Genomic DNA, 16,427 nt, shown 5'->3' with positions numbered 1-16,427 from the left:
CCCACTCTTCCTTTGAAACCCGGGGCTTTGAAAGGTGAGCTACGTCCTTCCCTTTCCTAAAAATCGGATCTCCTACTTCCTATTTTCAAACCAAGCCCTAGTGCCTCACTTTTTTGTTTTGTTTTTGCTTTTGGGGGTTTTTGGTTTGGTTTTTGGGTTTTTTTGGCTAGACAATGGGGGTTAAGTGACTTGCCCAGGGTCACACAGCTAGTAAATATTGTGTCTGAAGTCAGATTTGAACCCAGGTCCTCCTGACTCCAGGGCCAGTGCTCTAACCACTGCACCACCTAGCTGCCCCCTCTAGTTCACTTTTATTGGTCATGCTTACACAGCATTCAGTTACAGCCATACAGGGTCAGCATCTCCTGGGCCCTCACTACCTGCAATCATGGTGGGGGTAAGGTTGGGGGGATTCCACTTCCATTTTACTACCCTCTTTAATGAAAAACATTGCCTTGAACTCACTTAAAAGATCCACTGAGTCATCAGCTCTTCAGGAGGCTGGCCGTCCATCATCTCCAATCCAAAGCCCTTCAGCCGGAGCTCCCGCCCTGACGAGTGCAACCAAGCAGGCCGGGAGTAACTGCCTGCACTCCAAGGGCTGCCCTGTGGGCTCCTTTCTCACTACACTGGGATCTGGTCCAAGCCTCCCAACACCCAAGCCATCTTCAGAGAGCAAGCACTGTTCCTGCGCATTTTACAGATGGGGGGACATGGGGCTGAGGAACTTGGCCAGAGTTACATGGGTAGGAACTGTTAGAACTGGAGCCTGGCCTGTGACACCAGGAAATGAGGGCAGTTGTGAAGAGCTCTTGCCCCACTTACCAATCATCCACTGCTTTTGGTATGGCAGCACCCCACACCCAGGTGCTTAGTGACTTATGGCTGATTGGCCAGTCACTTCTCTGCCCCTCAGTCTCCTCTGTAAACTGGGGTTGATAATTCAGCCTACTTCACAGGGTTATTGTGGGGACTAAGTGAGGACGTGTATAAAGTCATTATTAATCAGTAGCTGTATAGACTGAGGCGAATGACTAAACCCACACAGCAGAGAGAAAGCCGCCCAACCTTCCTGTCTCCCATCTGTGCCGTGACTCCCATGCCCTCTCTCTCTGCTGACCAAAGGAGGAGTGGCACTCTGTGTAGGTACACCCTGAAAGGGCCAGGGACCATCCACCCTGGGCAGATGACCTCCATCGCTGCCCTTTCACCTCTGAGTGACCACCGTGAGCTCACCCTGGTTTCCCTGGGACTCCAGACCAGGGACTGTAGGTGGGCCATGGGACGTCCTACAACCATCACAGGAACTCTCAGACCCCCTTTTCTGCTAATGCCCAGGCTGCTTTCTTTACTTTCTCCCTTTCCCCACTCAGCCTACATGCCCCTGTGGGCAGTGAGAGCTGGGGCCCTGGATCCAGAAAAACACTGAGGTGGGGGGAGCCCAGGTGCTGCCTTGATTCTATCCCAGGTGCAGAGATTTCTAATCACCCAGGTAAGGAGGGGGTAACAGACGCCTCCCTTGCCAAGCTGGTGAAGGAGGGCTTCCCACACCAGAAGTTCATTAGCAGCATTCTATCCCACAAACATTTCTTCTGAGCTGTGCTGGCATTTCCAGGCACGGCAAGGTGCTAGGATTATAAAGCCGGCAGTAAACAGATTCTGCTCAATGAGGAAGAAACAAGTAAATAGAACACGAGTGAAGTGATGTCTTCAGGGAAATCGGGAAAGGTCACGTGGAGGAGAGAGATGGCATTTGAACTTGGCCCTGAGGGCAGCTCAGCAGACTAAAATGGCAGTGACCAGAGATTGGGGACAGCTGTGTAAAGGGCTAAGGCAGGGGACGCCATGTCGAATGCTGAGGATGGCAAGGAGGCCAGTTTGACCAGAACATCGAAAGCGCACCGGAGAATCAGGGGAAATAAGCTTGAAAACAAGGTGGAGCCCTACCGGTGGGCTTAAAAAGTCAAGGAGAGGATAAAGGCCAAGGCTTTCATCCTGGCGCTAATGAGGTGCCCCCAAAGCTTTTCACATGGGAGATGACACGGTCAGACCTGTGCTTTAAGAAGGTCAACTTGGGGGCAGCTAGGTGGCGCGGCCCTGGATTCAGGAGGACCTGAGTTCAAATCCAGCCTCAGACACATAACACTAGCTGTGTGACCCTGGGCAAGTCACTTAACCCCATTGCCTAACCACAAAAAAAAAAAAAGGTCAACTTGGCAGTTGTATGGCTAATCAATTGAAGGGAAGAGAGACTAGAAACAGGGAAATCAATTAGAAAGTGGCCAGGTGTCTCAATGGATAGAACACTGGGCCTAAAGTCAGGAGGATGTGAGTTCAAATCCACCCTCAGATACTTAACAGGAAGTCATTTAACTTCTCTCTCAGTTTCCTCAAATATAAAATCAGGGTAACAACAGCACTTACTTCCCCAGGTCATTGTGAGGATAAAGTGAGACAGTATTTATGAAGAAGGAGGGGACAGATGCGAGAGATGTTGAGTCCCCTTGTACAGAAGGGTGATGGTTTCTAATCAGTACTCCCACTTCACCTATACACACACTGGAGGTGACCAGACCTGGTCTGGAATACAGCGTGAGGACGCATATGATGCCCACCCCCAGGAGAGCCCAAGGGAAAAGACCCAGGAGCGTCAGCACAACCTGGGAAGGTCCCTGTTATTGGTGTGGGAGTGGTTTTTTTGGCCACGCCAAGGGAGGCATAGGAAGTAGAGCAGGGACTCTGGTTGCTCAGTCATGCTTGACTCTTCATGACCAGATTGGGGTTTTCTTGGCAACGATACTGGAGGGGTTTGCCATTTCCTTCAGCTCGTTTTACAGATGAAGAAACTGAGGCAAACATGGTTAAGTGACTTGCCCAGGATTATACAGCTAGTGTTTAAGGCTGGATTTGAACTCAGGTCTTCCTGACTCCAGGCCTGATGCTCCATCCACTACCAACCTAGCTGCTCCAGGTATCACATGTCAAGTAGTGGCAGTAGAGTAGTAGTGGCTCATATCTGTGAGGTACTTAAGTGTTTACGAAGCTCTTTCCTCACACAATGGTGGAGCCCACTCCTGGAAATCTATGGAATGAGGGACCCTGGCTCACCACTGGCGCAAGCTCCCCGGGCTGTGCCCTCATTGGACAGTGCCCCATTATACCTACAACCTTAGGCAGTCAGCTGTGCAAAGTTTATTGGCCCTGTTTCACAAATAGGGGATTCGAGCATCCCTCAGAAAGATGAAGTTACTTATCCAGGGACACACAGGTGATAAATGTTCTGAAACATTTGGAGGGCCCCCCCCCCCGCCACCCTCCACCTCCCACCCCCCACCCCCACCCCCTGCCGCAGCCATCACCTGAGAATGGCCTAAAACCAGGATTGGTCAATCAGGACAGACATTTCAGACCACTCTGGCCTTAGCCTACCATAATGCTTTGCATACTCTGGCATAACAGATATGCTTTGCTTTGCTCTCTGAGTGAACCCAAAGTCCCCCTTGCTACATCAGCAACTACAGGACTGGATGAAGGTGATAGGAGTATTCTTCTGTTTATGACTGTCCACAGCAGGGTACCTTGAGCTGGACACTATCTTGAATAATGGGACTTTTTCTTATTTTGGTATTTTATGGACACATGTTATACTATGTTATGATATATACATGTGTATATATATATATGTGTATATATATATATATATGTTGTGATATATGTATATGTAAGCATATATATGTATGTATATACAGTCATGTTAATGATAGAAGAAACACAGACATCCTGGATCTATAATTTCAGTTGACCCCTTGACATTCTCCTATCATGTATTGACAATCTATTCTTTCTCACACTATGGTTAACACATATGGAGACCATAATTTTGGTTGACACAGGCCTCCTGAGTTGGGACTGCTCTAAGTATATAAGGGGTCTCCTTCAGCTTGTTTACTCTAAGTTCAGAATTATTTTCTGACTCCCATGAAATGCATAATTCTATGGCTTAATGAGGATAAACAAGCATGTTATAGCATACCCACAGCCGGATTCTGTTTGTTCTTGCAAAAACCTTTGGTAAACTGATTCTTTGTTTCTTTGGACCAAACCTTGGGTCGATGGTTGTCAGTGTCAACACTGGGATCTGAATCTGGGTGTCTTGACTACATGTCCAGGGCTTTTTAGACCCCACTGGACTGTGGTCCAATGAAGGATGCTTTTGGAGGTGTTAACAAGGCCAGGAGGTTCAGAGACATTCTCCCCTACCTTCTGACCCATTCACTGTCTAATGCCTAAAATTCTCTTTAAAAGAGTAGGAGGGGGGGAAGGTCCCTACCAGACAGAAAATCAGAGTCCAAATTGGGAGTTGGCATGTAGACAATGGGGGTGGGTTTGGGATGTCTTGAGGCAAGAGACTGGAGTCAGTGGAAATGATGAGCTCATGAGGAAGAGGGATTTGTAGGGAGTGAGGCCAGGGTCTGTATTTGGTTAGGAGTTAGAAGGTAGGTCACAGAGTCTGAGCAAAATGTGACGGTGATTGTGAGCTGGACTTCTGTACCCTGCATGGGATGACACCACTGTTATGGAGACAGGTTTTAGAAGTCTTCACATCTGTCTGTACCGGGTAGCCGTGTGGGGGGTAGGGGACGTTCAGGGGGAACTATCACCTCTAGGGTGAGGGCTGCTGAGCCCTTTTCAGGGCTTCTCATCCACCTTTGGTGTCTACCTGAGGCTCAACTCTCCCCTGTGGCCCCAAGAAGCTGTAGTCTGTGTAATGGCCACACCCCCATAAATTGTCTCAGCAGATGAGCTCAAGTGGAAGGAGGGTAAGCAAGGGGCCTCAAGGCCTTTGGTGGGTTAAGAGGGTCTACCCCAAGCAGGAGAAGACTTCTCCCAGCAAAATGAGTGGATGAGAACGATTTGCTCCAATGGCCACGAAAGTGGCTAGAGCAGGCTCTGTGGAGCATTTGGGGTTTGGGCAGACATAGAAGACGCCCACGTCATGCACTGCATCCTGGGCATCGCTGGTCTTCTTGACTTCTGTCTTGCCACTGAACTTGGATGACTCTGGAAGAGTAAATGAGGTTGATGACTGTGCAGCTCTGCCTCACTTCAGTCCAATTCATTCGCAAGTCAAGGCATCAACCCATGATGTCACTGGGCCTCTTTGAAAATGAAAACAACATACCTGATAACTACGTTTCAACTCCACACCTTCACTAAAGAGAGCTCTACCACACGTGCGTTACCATTTGGGCAAGATGGGCAGATGGGCTGGCAATATGCTCCAAGACTAAGTCCAGGAAGGAATATAAGAGTCACAATTTATGCCTCTCTGAAGATGCTGCAAGAACCAGCTGAGGTCAGGTCAGTTGTCCTTGTGGCTGGAGGGTCATTCATTGTGAGGAAGGGCACAAAGGGAAGCCAGCATCGCCCTGCCTTGTACCAGCTCCTCCAAAATGACATCAGCAATTGCCTCAGCCTCCTCGGGCTCCGATGGAGTGGAATGGCACCACAGCCTTGATTCCAAACACTGGCTCCCTTTCACGCCTACAGAGTCACTAACACCACTTCTTCATCTCCCACTCACTTCTCAGCCCTGAGAATTAGGAACTGAACACTGTCCCCTCCCCACAGCATGAGGGATGGGGTGGTGGACAGGGAGGGTTCTTGGCTCGTTTTGTCACTAGATGCTTTGGAAGTAAGACGAAGCAAGCGGCATAACCCTACCAAGCAGCCCAATGAGATCTGACTCTGAAAGACAATTGGAGAAAGACTGGGCCATGGCTCCCAAACCTCTAGGGCCCTAGGGAGCCCTGGGGCAGCCTAGGAGAGAGGAGGGCAAACTGACCAGGCAGCTGGACAAGGAGGCTTGTTGGCAGCTTGCCGGGGCAGTGGTTGCCTCTATGTTGCAGGGAGGCCGGTAGCCACAGGGAGCCACAGTACAGGAGGCCAATTGAGGAAACAGAACTGTGTACTGACCCAGGCTGGCAGAGATGCTACAGATAGTTGGTCCTTTGGGATAAAAATCTGTTGCCATTGCAAGCACTGTCCCAACCTAACCCCAAGTACTCTTGCTGGTGCGACCCACCCATAGACTTTGGACCTCTCTGCAAGAGGAACAGGTCACTAGCAAGCTCTGAGATGAGTTCTATTTGTCTTCCTTAATGTCTAAATAAGCCCAGCCATATTTTGAGACATTTGAGCATATGGACTTGTATGTTTTAGCCAAAGTATGCTGCTTGCTTTTCCCCAAATTTGATCTGTTAAATACCACCTCTCCATACTCACCAAAGCTGTCCCATATGCCTGGGGACATACACATTCCTATGCCTGGAATCCAGTCTTTCTCCCATGACTGTAGAGAATGTAATGTATACAGGGAATCAAAGCGAAGATGGCCCAAGATGGCGGCAATGGCAGCTGACTCCCTCCCTTTAGCCTACCGGGCTGTGCTTTACACCTGCTTTTCGTGACCCACCCCTCCCTGCTTCCCTCTCCACCTTCTTACTCTTACTCCCCTGCTCCTTCCAGGGTCTCTGTAACCCATTGATACTGGTATCCTTGCTTTTCTTCAAACAAGAAGCTCCGTTTCCTGACTCCAGCAATTTCCCTATTTTCCATTTCCTCCATGCCTGAAATATTCTCCTTCCTCAACTCTACTGCCTGATTTCCAAGTTTCACTCAAGACTCAGCTAAAATCTCACTTTCTACAAGAAGTTTTCCCCATCTCTCTTAATTTTAGCACCTTCCATTTCCTGATTATCTCCCATTTATCCTGTGCATAGCTTGTTATAGGCAGTTGGGGGTAAACTGGGTAAGGGCAATTAGCCTGGAAGACCTGAGTTCAAATCTAGCCTCAGATACTAGCTGTGTGACCCTGGGCAAGTCACTAAACTCTGCCTCAGTTTCCTCACCTGTAAAATGGGAAAAGTGAAAGTACCTACCTCCCAGGGTTATTGTGAGGATTAAAGGAGATAACCCATGTCCAGTGTTTTGCAAACCTTACAACTCTGCAGAAATACCAGTTGTTGTTATTGTTGTCACCATCATCATTATTTTAGATCTTAGGCAAGAAACAGAACATTCTGTGCAGCTAGGGGGACAGTGGACAGATCACTGGGCCTAGAGTCAGGAAGACCTGAGTTCAAATCTGACCTCAGATGCACTCACTAGCTGTGACTCTGGGCAAGTCATTTAACTTCCACCTGCCTCAAGGAGCTCCTTGGGAACAGGTGCTGTCTCTGATCTTTATTCCTCCAGTGCTTAGCACAGTGCCTGGCACATAGCAGGAACTTAATATTTATTGACTGACTACCCTCTGGAACCCAGGCTTTGCCATCCACCCTCCTGCCCTGCCCACCCCCACCCCCACCCCATTGGGATGAGGTCTCTGTCTTTGTTGTCGAAGCCCTGGTGTTCACAATGCTTTTTCATCCATTCACACTGAGGCAGTAATTTGGTAACCTAGTAACAATAGACATAGCTTCTAAATCCAAGAGATCTGCAGCCAAGATGTAAGGCAGAGAACCTCCCAAGATTTTCAAACCTGGGGACTATTCTCCACTTCTGATGGTTCACAGGGACACAAAGAGGGTATTAGCAAGGATCCAGAAAGCAGCAGGAGGGATTATGAGGTCTTAGGCAAGAGACAGACAACTTCAGAGGCCCAGGTGGTGATTTTACCACTGCTATCCATCAAAGGCAAGTGATTTACAGGAGAAAGGCATTTTTGGAAAATGAACAGCTGGTTAAAAAGACAGTATATGAGCATGGAATCGAAATTTCTGGCTGACAGCTTTAAACATAGCAATGATGAGCTTCTGCTCAGGGATAGACTGCAGCTAATAATGGCTGGGAAGGATGTATTTGCCAGCTGGGAGATTTGTAAATCTAATTTAAAAGGCTTTAAACCAAAAAAAAAAAAAGGGAGAGGGAGGAAACTGCCTTTGTCTATCCACTAAGCTAGAGACATAGGAAGAGGCTAAAATGTAGGAACATTAGAAGCTGAGAAGATAGCCAAAAGTTCAGGCTTGGTCAACAAGCATTTATTCTGTGCTTACTATGTGCCGGGCACTGTGCTGAGTGCATGGGAAGACAAATACAAGCAAAAAAGAATGACAATCCTTGGAGTCAAGGAGTTTCCATTCTAATGAGGGAAAACCATGTGAAAAGAAGACAAAAGCAAAGAGGAAGGGGCAGAAGGTGGTCTCATGATAGAGAAATCCAGAGGAATGGGTGCAGCTGGTTGGATCGGGAATATATGGCTGGCCTGGGTGCCCTGTTTCAGTGGAGGGTCTGGGAAGAGTTGGCCAACCAGAGAGAAAGGTCCAGGGCCCAAATCCAAGAAAAGAACAAGGAACAAAATTCATGGCCTTACCTGCCTATACACAAGTGTGGCATGTGCAGGTGATAAGCAACATGAAGGAGAGGTCTTCATGCAAGGAAATAAATTGACTTGTAAAGTATATGAGACTTTGGGGAGGGTGAGCCTCCACCCCTGGAGCTCCAGAAAAGGAAACAGGTGAGGAAAATAGGGGACTGGGGGAGGGGTTCAGAAGCATTGTGTGTTAAGAATTTATGCTGGACAGATGGGAGCCTGGAGATGGCCAATGATACCTGAAGGAGCTGACCAGGCTCTTCCAGAGAAGTCTGTTGTTGGGGGTGTGTTCACCCTCATACCCCACTCCAAGGAAGGGATCTGGGGAAGGCTTTGAGCCTCTGGACAAGCATCTGCAGAGAACTTTCAGTGTTTACTCATTTCAACTGTGTGCAACTTGTGACCCCATTTGGGGTTTTCTTGGCAAAGATACTGGAGTGGTTTGCCATTTCCTTCTCCAGGTCATTTTACAGGTGAGGAGCTGAGGGAAAAAGGGTAAAGTGAGTTGTCCAGGGTCCCACAGCTAGTCAGGGTATGAGGCCAGGTTTGAACTCAGGAAGATGTGTTTTCTTGACTCCTGATTCAGCGCTCTATCCACCACACCATCTAGTAGCCCCCCAAGAACTACCTGCTGCTGAGAACAGCTGTTGAAGAAAAAAATCAGCACCATGGTGAGCTCCAAAGAAGCAAATCAATTCCAGACCTAGTCTAACTTGCTGAGGATAAAGATGAAGCCCTCAAGAAAACAGAGAACAATGCAACACAGCAAAGGAGCACTTGGTCTGGTCATCTAACAAGTCATTCCTCCCCTCCTTTTTACATTCTCTGCCTATAAAAGAGATGTGGCTGAAGGTGCTGGCTTTCATAGCAAAGTGGGGAGTGGTGTTTGACTGACAGATTGTCACTAAAACCTGTTCCAATTAATTTCAGATTTAAAGGTTACTGTGATTAAATGAGAAATAAACTTCTGCTCAGATTATACATTTACGGGGCAGCTAGGTAGCGTGGTGGATAGAACACCAGCCCTGAAGTCAGGAGAACCTAAGTTCAAATCCGGCCTCAACCAAACACTTGACACATACTAGCTGTGTGACCTTGGGCAAGTCACCTAACCCCAATTGCCCCACTGGGGAAAAAAAAAGATAATACGTTTATTACATATTTCTAAGGGCAGGTAGGAGGTGCCACAGTACACAGAGTGTCAGGCCTGGAGTTCAAATCTGGCCTCAGACACTTAGTAGCTATGTGACCCTGGGCAAATTACTTCACCCTGTTTGCTTCAATTTCCTCATCTGTAAAATGAGATGGAGAAAGAAATGGCAAACCACTCCAGGATCTCTGCCAAGAAAATCCCAACTGGGGTCATGAAGAATCAGACACAACTCAACAATAACAACGTATATTAGTGGCATCCCCCTAGCTCAGCCCATCATTAGCATGTCATATGTCTGAACTGTGTGTACTGAAATTGCTCAATCTGTGTGAACAGAACAATGTCTTATTAAACCTATTTATATGTCTTGGAAAAAAAAAAGATATATGCATATGGCCTTCATGCTATTGCTTGAACAAGATTCTCCATCTCCTTGGCCATCCTCTGTGACAAGATAATTTCTGGCTCAGGTTTCCTGCAGTCACTATGCTAAGAAAGACGTTGCCCCAGTCTCTATCTTGAACTTCCAGACATTGTCGCTGAAAACCACCGCCTGCTAAAGTCGCTTCAGTCCCAGCTTTGATCAGCTAGGTCCCTGACCTTCCCAACGTAAACATCCTGACCTTCCCCTTCTCTTATTTGTTTCTCAGTACATATACTCTTATCTTCCTCTCTGGCTTTCTAGAAAATTTCATTATTCCCATGCTGCCTGTGTATTCACATTCTATATAAATTGCTAAAACTGATGCCCTGTGTTCACTAATTGTACTTCAGAGTAAGCCGGGCCTGTGGTCCCAGCATAATAAAACTGCAGTTTCTATTTCTGTTTCATTGGGACAACTAGGTGGCCCAGTGGCTAGAGCACCAGGCCTGGGGTCAGGAAGATCTGAGGTTAAATCCAACCTTGGACACTTATTGGCTGTGTGATCCTGGGCAAGTCACTTAACCTTGTTTGTCTCAGTTTCCTCATCTGTAAAATGACCTGGAGAAGGAAATGGCAAATGCTACAGTATCTATGCCCAGAAAACCTAAATGAGATCATGAAGAACCAGACATGACTAAAATGACGAAACAACAAAAATTCCCCACAAGATGACGAGCTTCTCAAGTGCAGAGATTGTCTTCTGCCTCTCTTTTCATCCCAGCACTTAGCACAACACCTGGCACATAGTTGGTGTTTAGTAAATACGTTTGACTGACATTGACATGAGGGGCCCAGGAATGGGGACGCATGAAGGAGATGATTTGAGTGAAGGTCTGGAAGGAGAAATGAACTGATATTGTCATCAGACTGTATGCTATTGAGCACCTGGGGAGAAAGAGCAAATGGAGGAGTCAGGGAAAAGTCATGAGCCCGACCCAGACGGGCGAGTATGGTAGTGGTGCACGGGAAGTGCTGGAGCACTCTGAAAACAACCAATGACAGTCAGGAATTTGAGGACACATGAAAAAGTATTCAGCACTTAATGTATGCAAAGCCCTGGGATAAACTAATACCTTTTTGACCCAACCACGTGGATTTCATCCTCTGTCTTGGCTCCCCTTCACACACTTGATATTTCTGCCAATTTATTCCACAAGCAGTTCCTAAGAACTGTTGGTGCTCAGAAGACTTGAGTCTGATGCTTGAGGAGAATGGTGAAAACTACGGAAGTGGGTGGGTGGGAGGGTATTTAGTCAGTGTTACAGAAAGAGAAAAAAACAAACACCTCAAGGGGGATAATGGATGAAGAAACAGTCCAGGTGAGAAAAAGTCGATGATTAGAGGAGAGATTTTTTGCCTTTCTCCTCAAGCACTGGGCTCGGGTCTGCTGTGTTCATCTCCTCTTGACCTTTCATGTTGTACTCAAGGGCTGTCTCTCCATTCAGAATCGTCAGGGAGAGACTGAGTGGAGTCATCATCTCTGTGCCGACAACCCCTCGATCTCCATAGCCAACTTTGCTCTCTCCCCTGAACTCCAGTTCCACATAATCAACAGCCTATTAGATACCATTAACAGTATTATTATTGTATGACTTGTAGCTGGTGTTCAGTCATTTCAGTTGGGTCCAGCTCTTCATGACCCCATTTGGGGTTTTCTTGGCAAAGACACTGGAGTGGTTTGCCATTTCCTTCTCCAGCTCATTTTACAGATGAGGAAACTGAGGCAAACAAGATTAAGTGACTTGCCCCGGGTCACACAGCTAGTAAGTGTCTGAGGTTAAATTTGACCTCAGGTCTTCCTGCCTCAGGCCTGGCACTCTATCTACTGTGCCATCTACCTGCCCTTATATATTATTACATATAATAGAATTAAATAGATCATATAGAATTATTATATATAATAGAATAGAATAGAATTGTATTTATATGATAGAATTGTATATAATAGAATTATTTAAAATAATGTAGTAGAGTTATTTTCTATATAATATATAATAGAATTATATACATTAGGATTAATATCTATAATAGAATTATGAATAATATGTGGAGATGCTATTTATTATATGTTATATTTGGTATTGCTAGTATTACTTATTAGTAAACAACAGTATGTGCAATTATATAATATTATAACTACATGATTTTGTTTTCTGTAACATAATAAATAATAACATTTATACAGTACTTGCTATGCGCCAGGCACTGTGCAGAGTGTTGTGTAATTACCTCATTTGATCCTCACAACGACCGAGATGTAGGTGCTGTTATCATCCCATTTCATGGATGAGCTAGACACCTCCACCTGAAAATGTTCAGAACAGAACTCGCCACTTCTCCTCCCACTGTCTAACTTCCCTATTTCCATTGAGGGCATCGCCATCTTCCTAGCCCACCAGCCTCAGAGATGCGGCGTCTTCAACTCCTCACTCTCCCTCTTATCCAGTGAGGAGCTAAGTCTTACAATGCTACCTCCATGACCTCCATGTTCAGCCCTCCTGCCCATTCACACAAGGCCCTTATCACCTCTCACCCATGTTACTTCCATCATCCCCTCATTGGTTTCCCTGCCTCCAGTCTCTCCCCACTCCAATTCATCTCCCATGTGGCTGCCAAACTGATCTTCCCAAAATGTTGATTTGCCTATGTCACTCCCCTGGTTTAGAAGTTCTGAGGACACCCTCTTGCCTTTAGGAGAAAACACAAGCTACTTTTGCTTTTAAACTCCTCTCCCATCAAGGGCTAGAATTCTCCTCCATGAGGAATCCTCCTCCTCCATCCAATGGTTTGGAGATGGTTGGAGAAAAGGGCAATGAGGAGGAGGCCTGAGCTCCAGCAACAGGGTGGAGAATTCTAGTTCCGTATTTGGAACCAAAGTGGAGAAAGAATTTTACTCATTCCATGCCCCCTCCTTCATACCATGCTACTGGATCACATTCAGCCAGAAGCAGAATGACACACAAATGATAAAGGAAAGGATGCATTTTCTTCTTCTCTCCCCTCCCCCATAGCCCAATGTTACCAATTAAAGCCCACAAAATTCGGGAACCAGGACTATTACCCCTGAGCTGTTGATCAAAGCTGCATTTCAATGGGCTTATCAACAACAACACAGATCTGGGTTCCTTGGGCTCTGGGTCCTCTGGCCACAGAAACAGAATTCCATAAAAGGCACAAGCAGAACTCCAAAACCGTACCTCCAAACAGAACATTTCCAACGGACAAGAATCTGGAATGCCGCAGGCTTTGTGCAGATCAATGCAATCGCAAACTTTTCTTGTTTTAACCCTACCCAAATGCTTGCTCATCATCCTTCATTTGGGACACCTACTCCCACATTCTGAACTATTGGTCACCAGGGTGATAGCCTGTGAGTGGCTCAAGCTGAGCTCTGCCTGGTGCTCCCAGGGAGTTGAGCAACCCCAGAGCTCAGATCCAGCTGAGGTCTAGGATAACTGGCTCTATGTTGGTGAACTCGAGTCAGTCCTTAGGATGGTAGTGAATTACAGAAGCAGTCACTGGAAAGCAGAACATCTCTACAGCCATTACATTGGTCAAAGCTGCTTGGATGGCAGGAGAAGTCCCTACTTCAGTCACATCCAACTCTTTGTGACCCCATTTGGAGTTTTCTTGGCAAAGATGCTGGAGCAGTTTGCCATTTTCTTCTCCAGCTCAGTTTACAGATGAGGAAATTGAGGCAAACAGGGTGAAGAGATTTGCCCAGGGTCACACAGCTAGTAAGTGTCTGTGGCCAGATTTGAACTCAGGAAGATGAGTCTTCCAGACTCCAGGCCTGGTACTCTATCCACTGCTCCATCTAGCTGGTGGGGGAGGTCCCACCAGATGCCATTTCCGACTCTATTCCTGATTCTCCCTCCTCTTTCATTCCCATGCTGGGCCCAGAGAACCCAGTTGTCCGTTTTGGGGAAGTGGGATGGGAGACAATAGCAGTGGCAAGGACTGTGAGAACAGGATCAAAGGCAAGAAAGGAAGTAAGGAGGCCTTGGCCAGAGCAGCAATGGTGCTCCATTTGGTCCTTTGCTTGTAGCTGGGTAAGGTATGGTCAAGGGTGTAGGGAAACATGTTTTGTACCAGCTGTTCTTACTATGTTATTGTTGTTTGGTCATTCAGTCATGTCCAACTCTTCATGACCCCATGGACCTCCAGGCCCTTTGATTTGCCATTATCTCCCCAAGTCTGCCCAAGCTCATGTTTGCTGCTTCCATGACACTATTCATCCACCTCATTTTCTACCTTTCCCCTTTCCTTTTGCCTTCAATTTTTCCCAACATCAGGGTATTTTCAAATGCATCCTGTCTTCTTATTATGTGGCCGAGGTATTTAAGCTTCAGCTTCAGCATTTGACTTTCAGTGAAGGGCCTGAATTAATTTCTTTAAGTATTGACTGATTTGATCTCTTTGCTGTCCAAGAGACTCTCAAAAGTCTTCTCCATTCTTACTATACTGTTTGCTAAAAGCTAATTGTCTGTTAGCTGATTGTTAATGGGATGCACATGGGTGGGGGCTTATAAGCAACAGTTCTAGAAGCTGATCCCCTCAGGATTACCCTTTGGGTCTCTGAGAAGAACAGTCAATGCCCCCTCTGGGAATGCAACCTGCTAATTCTCCAAGGAGTTGGGAGAATGACCAGAGGAGGTGCTTCCAACCAAACTGGCCTACATGCTGCTCCTGTATGGGACACAACATTCCCTTTCCATGCTCCACACCTACATAGACTATTACCTGTGCCTCGAATGCTCTTCCTACTCACTTCCTCCTTGTAGCATCCCCAGCTTCCTTCAAAGCTCAGCTCATGTGCCACACCCTGGTAAACTGTCCTAGCAGATGGGCTAAACCAGGTTGAGGGTAATCTATGGGCCTCAACCCCTTTGTCGAGTTAGGGGAGTGTCTATCACAAGCACGTGAAAACTTCCCTCTGTGGAATGGGTGGATGAGAACAATTTGTTCCAACAGCTATGGAGTCTGCTGGAGCAGGCCTGTGGAGTGCTCAGAACTTGGTCTGGCCACAAAGACACCATGGTTATCTGCTGTGTCCCGGCCACAGCAGGTTGTGTTGACCTCTTGCCCCTGGATTCTGATGACCCTGGAAGAGGGATTGGGGCTGAAGACTTTGTGCAACTCACATCCAACTCACTCACAAGTCAAGACATCATCCCACGACATCACTGGTCTTCTTCAAAAATGACTACTTGGCATTTACACTTGGACATAAATGTTTTGGAGTTTGTTTTTGGTATATTGTCTCCACCACTAGAACAGGAACTCCTTTGGGGCAGTGACCTTGCTTTTGCTTTCTATCCCCCAGCACTCACCATAGTGCCTAGCACACAGCAGGTGTTTAATAAATGCGTGTTGAATGATTGCTTGCTGATTGATCAGAGAAGTGATTTGATGCTAGAGGCAATGGGGAGTCACTGGAATTTATTGAGCATGGGATCGATGTGGTCAGGCCCCTAGAGTTGTTAATGTCCTCCCACCCCACCGCTTCAAAACCATGTGGTATGTATTTTATGTTCATTTCTCCAAAAACACATTATTTCTCCCCAATAGATGATCAGCTCCTTAAACTGAAGGACTTCTTTTTTTTTTGTCTCTGTGTGCTCAGCACCTGGCACACAACAGGTTCTCAATAAATGCTTGTTGAAAACATAAATTCCTGTTCCAGGATCTTCTCCTCCCCAGTAGCATGTCTTGAATCTCTGGTGAGAGATCTCAAGGCAAGTTTTTCTGCCTCCCAGTGATTATGTCCAGCATCAACATATTCCAGCAACTCTGCACCCTGAGAGCTCGAAACAAGGTCACTTGCTTGGGTCCTTCCATTTGAGACTTAAATATCTCTTTTCAGGAAGACCTGCCCATAACTGATGGCCAGGTTGGCTTCAGGGAAAGGTTTAGGGATGGCCTGGGGCTGTCATTCCCAGTTCAGCACAGCTAATGTAAGAGGCAGATCCCTGGAATGGAGCTGATGGCTTTCGTTTCAACCACAGCCACTTGTGAAGACTTGACTGCCAAAAGGCAGATGCTTGGGATCAGCGTTAGTACTAGGCATTCTCTGAGATGTGCCATCAGTGATGCTTTCAACTCGTGGCATCAGCAGACTAGTCTGTGGAGAGGACAGTCCCTGAAGCATGTGCCGAAATTCGTGGTCTGGTTCCAGTCCAAGCGACCACATGATGTTGTACCGAGAAATCAGCGAGCAAGACCCAGATGTAATTTAAAATGTGGATTTATTAGCGTGTGGCTGCAAGGGGTATGCACACCCAAATCAAGCAGCCCAGATCAGGGGTCGAGCTAGGGTTTATATGGAAAAGAGCATGGGAAAGAAATGCCAGGAGCACTGATGAGGTAATCCAAAGGTGCAGGTGTCTTTGGGGGCTATAGATGGGAAAGTACAGGGAGTATACTGGACAGGGAGGGAGACATCAGAGGTATGGATCTTTGGAGTCTGGCAGGAG

The sequence above is a fragment of the Phascolarctos cinereus genome, unplaced genomic scaffold (genome assembly GCF_003287225.1).
Source record: "Phascolarctos cinereus isolate Bilbo 61053 unplaced genomic scaffold, phaCin_HiC Scaffold_726;HRSCAF=1367, whole genome shotgun sequence".
NCBI lineage: Eukaryota > Metazoa > Chordata > Mammalia > Diprotodontia > Phascolarctidae > Phascolarctos > Phascolarctos cinereus.
The sequence above is the reverse complement of the archived record's forward strand: the minus strand, read 5'-3'. Positions refer to the sequence as shown.